Raw genomic sequence first — 210 nt, 5'->3', positions numbered from 1 at the left:
GTGTGTCTGTTTGCTGGGTGGTTGCCTTTCTGGCTTTCCATCTGTCTATCACTGGCTCTCAGTGTCTGTCTTGTCCTGACTCTGCCCACNCCTGCGTCTCTGTCTCTGTCTCTCCCTCAAAGTGTGTCTGTTTGCTGGGTGGTTGCCTCTCTGGCTTTCCATCTGTCTATCACTGGCTCTCAGTGTCTGTCTTGTCCTGACTCTGCCCAC

The sequence above is a fragment of the Vombatus ursinus genome, unplaced genomic scaffold (assembly GCF_900497805.2).
Source record: "Vombatus ursinus unplaced genomic scaffold, bare-nosed wombat genome assembly UNPS02014790.1, whole genome shotgun sequence".
Lineage (NCBI taxonomy): Eukaryota > Metazoa > Chordata > Mammalia > Diprotodontia > Vombatidae > Vombatus > Vombatus ursinus.
Note: the sequence above shows the minus strand (reverse complement) of the source record.